Source organism: Aythya ferina, assembly GCF_964211825.1.
Source record: "Aythya ferina genome assembly, chromosome: 8".
NCBI lineage: Eukaryota > Metazoa > Chordata > Aves > Anseriformes > Anatidae > Aythya > Aythya ferina.
This window is the reverse complement of record NC_140304.1, coordinates 13,948,996-13,962,273: the sequence shown is the minus strand read 5'-3', so window position 1 is coordinate 13,962,273 and position 13,278 is coordinate 13,948,996. Positions and strand designations below refer to the sequence as shown.

General features: G+C 41.6%; 1 protein-coding gene across 11 annotated transcripts in view; it reads left to right on the top strand.

The window, feature by feature from the left end:
• RABGAP1L (RAB GTPase activating protein 1 like) overlaps positions 1-13,278 on the top strand; it is a 248,568-nt gene that overhangs the window by 119,251 nt on the left and 116,039 nt on the right. The window contains exon 1 of one of the 11 annotated variants that reach the window (XM_084526901.1): positions 8,234-8,375. The exons of the other annotated variants lie outside the window; for them this stretch is intronic. The gene's annotated coding sequence lies outside the window, so the exon portion shown is untranslated. Of the gene's footprint in view, positions 1-8,233; positions 8,376-13,278 lie in introns of those variants that run through there. 11 annotated transcript variants of the gene reach the window in all.

Sequence of the window (13,278 nt, the reverse complement as noted above, 5' to 3'; positions counted from 1 at the left end):
CTTTCCAAATATTATAGTTTTTAGTGACAGATATTAACTGCAATGGAAATGACCAAAGGTGATTATAAATAAAAGAGATACTGGCATTTTGGTTTTCATTGTCCAAATGGATACATAAGAATGACAGCACATAATTCATATTAAAAGACACTGTGTCAATTCGTATTTAAACAATCGCTAATTGTATTTCCACTGCTTAAAAGCAAATCTTTCACCTGCTATGAAAGTGTTTTGTGGTGCTAAATTATTTCAGTATATTGCTTTTGTATCCCTTTGATAGATTTTTTTGGGGTTTCACCAACAACGGTATCCCAGACTTGTTTCTGGAAGTTGTTTTTTTCATCATGCTGGCTGTGTAAATGTCCTAAGGAATGTTCTGTGCGAAAATATGGACTTGATTCAGGATAGAGCTGTAGAAGTAGGGAAGAATAAAATCTGTGCTAAATTAGTTTAATCACAGATTAAGTGGAGGGATTTAAAAATAGGTAGTCTCAGATGGCATTTGATAAAGGTAATTAAAGCATGAAGAGTAATGATAAAAATCGTTTGTTCTGCTGCTCACCTGTAGTGCTTCAGGCTTAATGTTTAACAATCAAAGCACTTGTTTCTGGCCTGGAAACCTCACGGAGATGGAAACTCCTTGTCTGCTGCTGAAATGCTTGTTAGCCTCCACTAAATATACACATCTCTAAAGAAATAGACTGTTTCCAAAGGTATTGACATGGGAGCTTGTTGTGTTTTAACCATTCATTCGGGGCTGCATTTTTTCACAGAAATACCATCCAGAGAGAGTGATGTGTTAAAAGAAAAAAAAAAAAAAAAAAAGGTCTTTTATTAATTTCTCATGTGTATTATTTTAATATGAGTTGCAAATCCATTAAAACTCACATGATGCTGGCTAGCGTAGCTTGCTAGGTGGATATTCTTGTGTGAAGGCGTGGTGACCAGCTGTGCCCATGAGGGTCCACAAGGTGTACAGTAAGTGGGTGCGTGTCCTCCCCCTCTTTCTCCTCCTTGTGCATCGTCCCCCTCCTTTTCTTTCTCCTCCTCCCCCATCCTCCTGGTTCTCCTCCTGGTTCAGGGCTGCCTCCCAGGGCAGGGGGATGTGAGCACGTTGAAGTCACTGCAGGACAGGGCCATGGTTGCTGGAGATACTCGACCATTGCTGAATGTGGTCCTGAGCAACTTGTTCCAGCTGTCCCTGCCAGGCAGTCTCCAGAGATGCCTTCCAGCCTCAACAACTCTGTAATTCACTACTGGTTGAGGAACTCTAAAATTGCAGGAATTTGGCCGTGTATTTCTGTTGTGATAAGGATTTTTTGAAGCTGTGTTGATTATTAGCTTAAGCTCTCCATGTATTAGTGTTTCTTTGTGCTCAGAAGAAACCTCCTGTGTGCTTTTTTGCTTATTCAGACAGATGAATTTATCTTTTCAAGAATGAGATGAAAGTTTTACAAAGGATGTGTCTTACCCCAGTTGGCAATCTGAACATATAATTGAAAAAAAAAATCTTTGATAGTCACTTATGAGAAACTAAAATTCTGCCAGCTACCTTGGAAGAGATAATGAATGCTCCTGTTACACTAGCTCCTCCACTGAGACGAATTCTCAGGTGAAGGAAAAGTGGATGTTTAAAGTGTCAAGATTGTGCAAGTTAACAATACGTGGGTTAAAGTATGTTAAAGATTACCTTGTCAGAAAGATTACCTTCTAAAAAGTAAATGTGAGTATTTGCTATCTCCTCCTACTGACTTGTTCTGTAGCTACTAAAGTGTCTACTACATGCTCGGTACTTCACTCCTCACACTGAGCTGCTGAGCATGAAGACAGGCTTTGTGCATGCTCACAACAGAAATACAAAAACTTTGGCAGATGCTTGCTGCTGTTGGGGGAAATAATAGTGACCACCAGCTGCTGTCGTCCTGAACCAGACAACTGAGCTGGGACAAGTTCTTACCACTGCAAGTGACTTTAGAGCAAAGTTGGGAGCCTGACTCTGGAGTGGGATCTTATTTATCGCCTCAGAATTTCATCTTCCCTTCTCCAGATCTTGTTGGAGAGTTCTAGTCCATACAGCATGTCCTAAATAGAAACGGAGCCAGGAGAAGCTGCAGTGTGTCCGAGGGGTCTAGCCTGGAGACACAACCAGAGATGGGGAGAGGAAGACTAGTCTGGAGGTCGCCTAGTCCAACCTGCTTCCCGGAGCTGGACGGCCGCTATCCCTAAATGTAGGAAGCTGCAGCTTGGTCTAGTGAGGCCTTGAGACCTCCAAGGGGGGCGCTGAATGTGCTCCATGTAACCTGTTGTGCTGGGGCACTGCCTTCCTAGCGCCGGGTCAATGCAGAGCACCTTCGGGATGCTGTGTCACAGGTGCCAGGTGCAGAAGAATAACTGCTTCCCTCGAGCCACTGTAGGGAATGTATAAATGAACTAGCAGAGAAATGAGAGCTTCGTTTAGAAAGCATTGACAATATTGAAGAACAAAATCTGTGCAATGTGACAAAAGTACTCAAAGAAAATGAGTGTTTGAAAAATAAGCAAAATGTGCTTGCTCGATCTACTGATAATTCTACAAATACAGATTTATAAATGTAAGAAGTACTGCTGAATTTTGTGTCATTTCTGAATGGTGTGGCCAAAATCTTTATGTAGAGAGAGCTTTTTCTTTACAACAGAAAAGCCACAGCAGTGCTGCTGCTCGGCAGTTCTGATCCCGTCCACAATGAGAGCAGAAACGAGCCCTGAAGGATTGAATTGTGAGAGAGAGGAGAAAAGAGAAATCAAATGGCCTGTCTTCTTTTTTTTTTTTCCCAAATTAACTCTGTTATTTGGCAGACAGTAATTTTGTGGTCAACTTTCTTGCAATTTATTTCCTAGGGAAATGACACGGTTATCAGCCCTGTTGGTCGTGTGTGCTCCTAGGGGTCACCTCCATCCTTGGGCTGGGGATTGCTTGAAAGGTCGGGGACTGCTGGACATCTGAACTGCCTGGGTTACACTGGAAGCAATCAGCTACCTTCTGGTCACTCTGAGTCGAAGCAACACTCACAGGGTCTGTCCCCAGTGTCCAGCACTGGGCCACGATGCTGGACAGCACTGAGGGCTTGGGTGGTGGACGGCAAACCCTCGTCTCCTACCTCACTCCCGAGTCCTGATGCTGACTCATTCAGGTTAGGTCTGGCTCCCCAGCCGGATTATTTTTGGCTACTGCGGTTGATATTTGAGGTTTATTTTTATCTATTACTAATTTCTCTGTAACTGGAAGTAAAAATGGTGTCATTGTGAAGAATCGCTACAGTAAGAAAAGTGCCTGCAGACTCCACACGGTATTATTAATTATCCTTTTAAGGTTCTCTTAGCCTCCATATGATTTCTTTACAGCACACAGTCTCGAACCAGCAGTTAATTACAGCGATGCCGCCTTCGCTCCTCACCTCATTATCTCCGGCTCACACCCGGGCCCTGCGTGGCTGCCGGCTCCCAGCCGCGGGCCTGGCAGAGCGCGGGGTGAGCGCGCCAGCAGCGCCTTCGGCACAGGAGCCGGCTGGCAGATGGTGCAGGCACTATTTATAGCTCCGGCCAAGCTGCCCGAGGTGAGCGCTGCCCAAACAGTCTACCAGGATTGTTTGCAGCTATTAGGAGACCGAGAAGACAATTGGAGGAGGGAAAAAAAAAAGTCAGCATTTGCATTCTGCAGAAGCCACCTTGGAAATGTGGAAGTCTCCTTTAGTATTGATTTCTGCATTTTGTAAACAGTGGAAGCTATTTTTGCTTTTGATTTCTGCCCTGTCTCCTCCAGGCACCCCGCAAGCCTTCCGCAGAAGCCTCCCTTGCAGCTCCCTAGCACTCTTCATGGCTGAGCTTGAAGAATTTATTGTTCTGTGGAAGTTGTGCTGCCATGGCAACTCAGGCACACTGAATTTTAATTGCAAGGCACAATATATGTTTATGAAAATAATTAATAAAAATGCTAACAGGGATGATTTTATTACCTTAGTGGTATCTTTTCTCCTGTGGTATATTTTCTCCTGTCTTTCTCACTCTTGCTATTTTGCTGAAAAAGGATGCACTGGGGCAGAATTTTTTTAAATGACTAATTTTGCCGTTTTCACCTTAACCTTTTTTTTTTTTTTTTTTTTGAAAGATCCAGTGAAACATTGTTTTCTCAGTGTTTAACCCAGGCATGTATGGTCAATGTCTTTCAAATGTCATATCAAATGCTGTAACTAATTTTTGTACCTGAGCAGTCAACTTTGTGCAAGCAGATGCACACAATCCTTCAGATCCAGGCTTTGGGCTGATAGGACCCTGTGTGAGAAGGCAGAATGAAGAGATAGTATTTAAGTTTTGTATTAGTCAAGCAAACTTCTATTGCTTTCCAGTTACTGTCGCCTTTTTTTGTGTTCTGTAAGTGTTTGGCAGGTGCTCAGCCCAGCATCTGACCTGCTGCTGCCGTGCCAGCAGAGCGTGTGAGACAGATCCCTCTTCTCCCCCTGTGTGCTGTGTAGGACAGCCATGTTTGCACAGAATAAACCCAAACTGGAGAAACAGCGCTGTCAGTAACTTGAAATGGAGGCAGGGTGCACTGGGTGTAATCCTTGCAGGAGGTGAATTTCCTTATTGCATCTCATTCAACAGTCCAAGTCTGTTTTTGGTACCAACTGTGGGTTCTGACTGTAAGCCACACACTAGCCCTGTCTGCTCGTGAATAGCTAATTTTGGTTATTATGATGAAATATTTTATATTTTTATTTTAAAAAGAATTAAAGATGACCTGACTGGTTAGTTATGAACTGAATGAGGCACTGACCTAGTGCTCTCAATATGGCAAGTCTGCTTAGTTTCTCCACACGTTCTCCGCATTTCTCCCTGTCCTTCAGGCATGAAGATTTTTATGCCGTAGCTGCTAGTAAAGTGAAATGTCATCTAGCTCGTTACCACATTTTTTGCTGGGTACATACAATATATGAATTTAAATGCTAATGAGTAGATTTTTTTTTGAGGTGTGGTGCCTTGTGAAGTTTCTCTTAAAAATAAGGAAACTGAACAAGACTTCTTCCTTTAAAGATTAGTAGTATGTGGTATCAGTGAGACTTTCTTTTGGGACAGGAAAGCCAACTCCAATTCAATTATGTGTGTATGCATCACCACTTGTTACCGACCTTCTCAGGTGTTCACAAAATACTACCTCTGTTACGATACATTGTGCATTTAATGTGCTGGCTTAATGATTTTCATTGCTGTGTGATAGCTTTCAAATGGATGGGAAAACAAAAATACATTCTGCTCATTAAAGGGTTGTGTATCAAGTTCAACTTCATTAGTTTTGATTAGGACTGAGCCGGTGCCATCTGTGCTGTCAGTATTGTACATCTTTCACAGAAAAGATGAGAGATCTGAAATCCAATTCTCTCATGGTGTATTGCCCTCTTACTTTGTGTGGTTTTGTACAAAATTAACTTGGCTGGATTCCATTTCTTTGTAGCTGAGCTTTTTATTTTTGGCTTCAGGTACCCAGCAGCAATCTTTGGGCCAAGTTTTGATCTTGTGTGCCTGAATGGTTACCCTGATTTTTTTTTTCCGTGCTTCAAGTTTGTTGGTTTCAATGTATTTTCAAAACTGAGAAATACAGTGGTGTGATATCACCGTTTTTATAAAAAGCAGTAGAGAAAAAGTTGCCTGAGATAATACGGGAGTATCTTTAGAAGTATTTATGAAGCATTCAGAGCTGTACAGGCTGCAGTAACGAGGTGCAGAGAGCTAGGTCCTGCCTGGCAGAAGAGTTCTTGTGGGATCACCCATGAGTGGAACAAGCACTTGGAGTTCATTTACCAGCTTCTAGGAGTCCGCTACCAAGTCAGCCAAACCTGATCTCTTTTTAAAACAGAATCACAGAATCATTTAAGTTGGAGAAGACCTCTAAGATCATCTGGTCCAACTTTAACCTTGCCCTCAAAGGCAAGGTTACAGCGCTTTTGGGGCTGTTCTTTGCACATGGCCATTCCTACGGTGCTTTGTGAGATGGAATTCTTCAGATTTATTTATTTTTTAAGGGCTAGAAGGAATGTAGCAGGTGTGCAGATAATCTGGGAGCTAATGAATCGTGCCAGGTACTACCCGAGCTCTCATTTCATGAAGCAGCTTCTCTTGATCTGTTCTGTCTACTGCTTTCAGCTGAAAAGGATCTTTACACTTTGTCCTATAAGAAATATTGTCTGGCCCAAGGCTGCAGCTGTTCGAAAGCTGGGACATGGAGAGTTCCTTGGCAGCTTATGTGGGTCTGAACTGGGGCTGCAGCCTGCCTTCCAACTTCCCCGCGGACACCCCAACCTCCTCTGCTGCTCTGTTGCCTCTGTGGCTCCTACGGGCAGCCGGGGCACACACCAGGCAGTTGGCCCAGCTGGAAATGACCGCTGCCTTTCCTCTGTGGTAGCTGTGGCCTCCTTCAGTTCAGCATATGGTTAGTTCAGTGCCGGCCCCAGCTTAAGGGAGTGTGCGGGGACGTGTAGTCCACAGGCAGCATGGTTCGGGTAGCTGTCTTTATAAGGGACAAGATGACTTTTTAGCATTCGTGTAGCACACTCACCCTAAGATCTCAAAAAAAAAAACAAAACAAAACAGAGTGGCTTTGCTGCCTACACGTAGCAGCAGAGCCCAGGCAGTGTCTTTAGTGACTCGAGGCATCCACCAGTGCTTTCTAGTGTTGTGACTGTGTCTTAAAACAGCTTGTGTGGTTTGATGTTACAGTAAGTGGTGTGAATTTTAGACAAGTCCTGGATTCACAGTGCCATTTCCCACTGTTACTTCCATTTTATTTGGCAAGCCTGAAGAAATCCCCTATCTGGCTTGCTGCCTTCACCTCTGAAGTGAGGTGCTCTCTGCCGTGCTTGCCCGCGTGCTTGCAGTGCTCGAGCTGCAGTCGCTGCCTGTGCTGCTCTAGGAGACTCTCTCCTCTCTGGGAGGCAGCTGTAAAATAAGTAGTAAGCCTAATGAAGCATGATGAATTATTGGCCTGCAAATTAACAGTTAAGTACTTTGGGTTTATTTATTTATTTATTTTTGCTAAGACCCAGACATCTGTGCTTGTTTTCTCAAAAAGTAAAGAACAACCCCACAGCGTTGAAGTATTTCCAGAGAATCCTCTAGGGAAGAAGTGTGGAAAAAAACGTTGATGAAAAATACATTTAGTTTGCTCCTATGGTGAGAGTAATGTAGTATTTAAAGTGTGAGTTGAGCGTACTTTGAATGTAAGGTAGCGGTATCACATATCGCTTTGGTGTTGTTCCATGGAGATAAGTCCTTTCCAGCCTAGAAACACTGCTGCTGGGTACTGCTCTGAGGTGCACTCACTGCAGTGTCAATGTAAGGGGGCGTGCTATTAACGGTGTCGTTTGTGAGCGTTTTCCACCTCTTTTGTCTTCAGAGGTTTCCCAGTACTGTTTATTTCTCTTAGTAGTTTCCTCCAATCATTCTCTCAATTATTGATGAGGCCTTCCCTCGGAGCATTTGTTCATAATGAATGATTTCAAAGACAAATAAATTTTCCCCTCAGCAAATTAAGTGTAGTACCCTCTTGTAGTGTTTTATATCATTTTCTTGGAAGGGCACATTGGGAAAACCAATCCGAAGCACAAGCTACTTTGTTGGAAGTTGAATGCATTATGTATGTTTCTTTTACAAAGCTACAGTCCCTGGCATACATGTATTTGGGATGACTGAAAATGACAGGCAGCAGTGTGATTTGCAAATGGTATGACAAATCTTCCTTTTAAGTTAGCATTTTGTATATTAGTATTTTGTTTTTATATAGAATCATAGAATGCTTTGGGTTGGAAGGGACCTCAAAGACTACCTGGCTCCAGCCCCCAGCCATGGGCAGGGCCCCTCCACCAGCACAGGCTGCCCCCAGCCCCATCCAGCCTACAATCTAAAATGTGGATTAATTAATTCCGTGCTGGGTCTGGAAATCAGGGACAATCAGTGCTATCAGATTGCATGGCGTTTTCTTGTAAATGAAGGCTTGATCTGTGGCTTTATCATCATGTGTTCTTCTTTTCCTCTTTGTAGCCCAACCCAAAATGTCTTGCTGGAGGAAGCGATATCATTAGGGCAGCTGGGAAGCAGCTGAGTTAACGCGTCCCCTGGCCACTAGGAGCCTGCGATCTTTGTGTGTGTTATTCAGCACAGCTGAATCCTTACCTTCTTCAGGGCACCCCAGCGGGCAGGAGGAAACACCATCAGCCCTGCTCAGTCTGAGTCATCTTTGAGACTGAACTCAGCAGTGCTGAATGTACGGGGTACCTTTCACCCCTTCTCCCCACCAATTTGACTTGTGATGAGCTCTTTAAGCAGCAGAGTATATGAAGTAATACAAGGTAACTGGAAAAATCACAATCATAGTATACAAGATTTGATAGCTCTCTAGAGTTTTAAACCCAGAACCTTAATTTCTCCACACTGCTTTTTTTTTTTTTTCAATGTAATTTAAATGTCCTTTATTTATTTATTTATTTTTACTTTATTTGTTTGCCATTTCTGGCTGACAGTGGTTCTCAAATTAGGCAGAACTTTTAGGTAATTTTTCTACTGCTTTCTTTGAAATGATAAGTTTAGCAGGAGGAAATCTGTAGTGATAATTCCAAAATCTGTCTTCAGGCTGATCTTCCATATTTTGTCTCTTCTTTATGTGACATAAAGCAGAGCTGAACTAAAAATAGGCTATGAACTTTAATATAGTTAACTGCTGATTAAGCCACTGTCACACTTTGTTTTTAAGAGCAGCAATGTGCAGAGAGATTTAATAGGGTTAAAAATTAGATAAAAGCTTTTCCAATTACAAAGCTAGCATTATCTGTTAAATAAATAGCTCCCTACCTTACTCTGAGACAAGCATTGCAATTTGTTTATTTAAATTTTCATTATTAATAGGATAATGTTTTCTGATAGCTTTGCAATAAATTAGGCCTCAAGTCAAATACTTCTACAGTCTCTGGAGATCATGTCTTTTCCAGTTTAGGGACAGCTTGGGAAAGAGGTGGCTGTCATGGAGAAGAGTACTATGCAATATCAAAGCAGGAGAAACTCCAGGTGTTTACTAGATGCACATTCTGTTTTGCCTATAAATAGCAATCTACGTTTACACTTACTTATTCGTTGCATAAAAAGCTGCTGATATTCAACAGAAAACTTTGGTACCATATTCTGTTTAGAATCAAATGTGGTTTTATACAGTACTTTTGGTGTTTTCTATCTTTTATATTGGATATTGACAGGCATTTATATAGTGGGATTTTAATCTTTTGCCTCTGCTTAATCTCTCTATGAGAGCCTGCAACCCACTTTGCTGTGACAGCAGATTTAGGTTTCTGTCTTGGTCCTGAGAAGGTGCAAGTGCTGGTAAGGTTCAGGATCTGCGATGCCCTGGTCAACAGATCAGTGGTTATCAGTAGTTATCATCATTAAGATAATTAGTTGGTTTTAGTGAGAATGAAGTCCTTTTGGATCATAGTTATAAAGCAGCCTGGGGAGTTTTCCAATGCAAAAATCCTCATGGGAATGTACGCCATAATGCTGTCCCATGCTAGGTGGCATGGCACAAAAGAAATGTGCCCTTTGCTTTTCTAAACGGGGTTGTTGGTGTGCTACTAAGCTGGTCTTTCTGCTGATCCTCGCAGAGGTATGTCTTTTGAGCTTGTACGGGCTGTGTCGCCTCACATTGCCTCCTGGGATTTGCAAGTCTCTGCTCTGTGCTCTTAGACAGGGATTGTAAGGCCAGAGGGCGAGTGGAGAGGCAAGGGCTGTACCCTGGAAGCTTTACCACTGAAAGCTTTAGATACCTGCGTGGGGCAGCAAAATGAGATGCTTTTCACAATGGGTTGTGCAGCTGTATCGTTCTGCTCCGGATATGAGATTTTATTACAACAATGTAACTGGATAGCTGTGGTAAAGTTCCTTTAATTACTTAATAAGGTTTATCCGCTCCCCCACTTTCTCTTGAATACGAAGTAGTTTCAGCAACTGCTAGCAGCATGTGCAGTTTTCAGCAAGCTGCTATTAAATCTGAGACTCCTTGAGTGAGATGTCCTCCTCTGCTGGACTGAGCAGCTCTGCAGGTTTTGCTGGGCCTCAACCGAAAGCACTTACAAAGGAAAGTTTGGCCATTCTGCTGTAATCTGTGTGAGAAGAGCCCAGATTTTGCAAATTTGGTAGAGTTTGTTGTTTCTGTGTGAGTTTAGTCATACTTTGTGTTTGTTGGTGGTACTTTTTGCTTTTGGCATTGTTAGCTTGTTTACATTTGCTGGCAACACAAATAACTTCTGTAAAATAGTTTTGTCCGTCTAGTTTATTCCTTACTTTGCAGTCAGGAAAAGAATGAGTGTGAGAAGCGTGTAGTGTGTTCTGTGGGACTCATTTCATCCTCCGACCTTGTTCTGCACAGCTTCAAAGTGATAATACACACATTCTTATAAACCTATATGACATTCTGTTTTAAAATAGAACTAAATACCAGTTTACAGAAAGCAGCTTCATAAATTGCTTTTGACCTTCTAGATTAAAATTCCTTCTGGATTAAAAATTCTAACAACCCAAAACTTGGATGGATCTCACTTCTATGTGCCAAATGATCAGAAGTAATGTAGGCTATTATCTGTAAACCTCAAAGGCTACCAAGTATTTCAGAAGGAACAACCCCTGAAAATATAATAGAAACATTATGTGACTGATAGATTTTACCTACATAGAAATACAGATGTGAGGCAGAAATGGCTGGAAATGGATGTAGATATGAATGCGTGATGAGAGAGAAATGTAAACTCAGAAGTAGTGAGAAGCTATCTTTTTTTCAATAGTTTCTGATACACATCTATACATCTGTAAGTCGATCTTTCAATTACTATTTCCTTCAGTTGGCAAATTAACAGTTGTACCTGATGGTGAAAGTTGCAAACAGCCTAGTAAAACTCCTTGAATTAGGTTTAGATGAGCCATGATCAGATAGATAAGGAATCACACAAGATAACAAAATAAGATAGGGAAGTGTCTGTTAAGAAATGCACTGAAGCTACAGTAATGCTTGTCAGAAGGAGTAATAGGAACAGGAATGAGCACTTGTGATCTGTGTTGTTTTCAGTAGTACCTGTAAGTACCCAGGCTAATGTCAGTAATGCCGCGTATTCCATGTGTTCTTCAGTCTTGGCTTCTATTGGTGATAAAGTGCAAGAAGTGAGCATCAGTATCAAAAAATGGCAAAATGCACTTAAATAATCCCAAAGCAGAGAAGCAACTTCAGGAAGTCTAAAGTTCAATGTGCATCGGCTTTATAGGAGTTACAGAATTCTTGACGGTAGGATTGTTTCAATAGTGTAGTATATATTTAAAATAAGAAAAGAAAGCCTTTTCATCGATCTAATAGCTATAACCAGATTTTACAAAATTCTGTAGTCTGCATAGTGCAAAAGCAATTTGGATTTTCTTTAAAACTGATTTTTATTTATTTAAATGAAGATAAGGTATTTGATTTACAGCTTCCTTTTATGCAACAAGAACTAAATACAATCTCTCTGGTACTTCTCTTTTGTCTTGTTTTGTTTTATGTCCCATGATTTCTTCTTGTTCCTCTCCGTTTTGCCATCACTTCTTGGCTTCATTTCTGTCCCTTCAGTCTCAGTCTGCTTCTCCCCTGCCCTGTACTTCACTCCCTCCTTGCTGCTCATTGCCCAGTGACTGCTTTGCATGGTGACAGTCTGGCAGTGTTTGTTATCTTATTCTGCTGCTGACCAGCCCATCGTAATCATGTTTGTGAAGCACTCGAGGTCATTCAGCCACAGGTTGGAACCTTTCCTGCACCTCAGGCAAATACACACGTAATGAAGTAACTCAATTCATGTGAAGTATTTAGTCTGGAAAGCCAAGAGGATAAAATAAAGGAGGAAGGGAAGTGAAGACAAGGTTACCTCTTCACTGTAACCTTGTCTCTGTATGTTATCCTTCTTTATACAACCAAAATGTGCTCCCAGTTCCATGGCTCTGGGCGATTCCTCTGCAGACAGCAGCTTAATGTGAGTTTCCTTGATTTATGAGGAGTCATTTTGCTGGCAGTTTTGAGAAGACTTCAGAAGTCCCAAGAAATTGCCTTTCCAGCCAGCCCTGCCAAGCCCCAGGGGAGGATGCTTCTGTGTCTTTCCAGTTTTCTGTCATACCTGACTGGAGGATGCCTGCTTGTTACAGCTTCTGCCTACCACCAAGATCCTTTTAGGTGCTCTCAGAGGTGCTAAGGGTGTGGATGTTACTAAGCCTACTTAATTTTCTGGTGTTTTGTGGGTGGGCTTTGAGTTTTGGCAGACCTCGGTATAGATCCTGGTGGATGAGAATTAATTTTGTGTGCAAGCAGCCTTATCTCTAAAAAGTGGGGAAATAATCTTCTTTGCATCAAATGTAATGATCAAGTAACATAATAAACAAGGCTCCAGAATTATAAAATTGTGTTCAATTGATGATTACTGTTGAAAAATACTGTAAAAAAATATAGTTGACTTCAGAGAAGTGAACTTTTTTTTCTGGGGGGGGGGGGGGGGGGAGGAGGTGTGGGGGGAAGGAAGGGAGTGTTGTTAATTTTTACCCATTGAGCTTTGCTTATATATCATGTGGTTTTCAACATGGACGTTACTGTAAGTGAGTAACACAGCTGAGACATGTTTTGACTTTAAATGCATGGAAGGCACTTCTGTAAAAGCAAGTGCTGTCTCATGGTATTTTTCCAGTAATATCCTTTGTGTGAAGGGATTAACATGTTTTTGTGATTTGTTTTCATTTTGTCACTGTAACTTTGTTTTATTCCTCCATGCCTGAGGGTTTTTACTGAAGTGGGCTCATTGCATCTTCTGATGATAAAAATAGCTATTTTCTTGCGTCTCATGGTTATTCCTTGTTTCTGATGGGATGGGAAATCATTGATTTTCTTTTTGTTTTGCAGATTGGCACAAATGTCAAAGTTGCCAAGAAGGGCAGTGTTGATCCAATTAGAATTAGCATATTTAAACAGATTCCCTTTTTTTTTTGTCCTCAAGAATGTATGCACAGACAGAAATTTTGTTCATGTGTTACTTTTGAAAACTAAGGAATTCAGAAAGAGATCTTTGTGAAGTGACAGCATTATCTGTAAATCCAGAAAACCTCCCCATTTTAATCAGAATAATTGGAATAAACTAAACTTAATCATTATATAAGAGGTAGATGTAGGCTCTGTTGACTGATTCCAAGAAGAAAGAACAACTGAAG